This window comes from Trachurus japonicus, chromosome 19, assembly GCF_045865225.1.
Source record: "Trachurus japonicus isolate A0001 chromosome 19, Traja_1.0".
NCBI lineage: Eukaryota > Metazoa > Chordata > Actinopteri > Carangiformes > Carangidae > Trachurus > Trachurus japonicus.
The window spans coordinates 10,009,405-10,010,217 of NC_140925.1; positions in this window are offsets into that span (position 1 = coordinate 10,009,405).

Consider the following 813-nt stretch of genomic DNA (forward strand, 5'->3'; position numbering starts at 1 on the left):
ACTAGGCCTAAGGGTCCATGTTGGTGACAAGTTGGTTAAACACGAGTCTTGACCTCATTTATGATCCTGAAATACTTTTATTTTAACTCCACATGAATAATATTAACATTCAAACAACACTTATATAAAACATATACATCCTCTCTCCTCTCCACCCCCCGACCCCCCGACCCCCCCCACCTCCTCTCAGAGGTTCAGCTGCTGCCTGTTGCTGGACGACTGATATCAGATCCCAGTGGTTTCTGTCACTGAGACCGACCTGATAACATCTGCTGCTGAAACAAATTCTCACAAAAATGTTAAATGTTTCTTTTTTTAAAAATTTTTATCAGTTCCACTTGATGTTGCAATGTTGCAGCTCCTGAAACGATACGATCAGTGTCAGCTCTGAATTTGAACACGCACACACCCGCACACACACACACACAGCTGTGAAGCTGCTTTAACAGGAGGTGGGGGTCAATGTAGTCTAGTCAGAATAAAACCAGGAGACATTATTCCCTGAAGTTAAAGGTACCTGAATGACCACAGAAGTCACCTGGAGGAGCCCCTGCTGCTGGGCCTGGGAGACCCCTTCCACAGAGCAGGACACAGGTGCTCTCCAGTGGACGAGCTCCTCACGTCCCCTCAGTCTGAGGAACCAAACATGACGTCCTCACCCACTGCAGTGACTCATGACAGGACCTTTGCATCATACGTGTAAATACCAACACTGATGGACACAGTTGGATCAATGAGACCAACATGCATGTGCACACATAGGACCCAAAATGTGCTTGAGTCCCTTTTGCCTCATTAAAAAGTGCCTTTTTA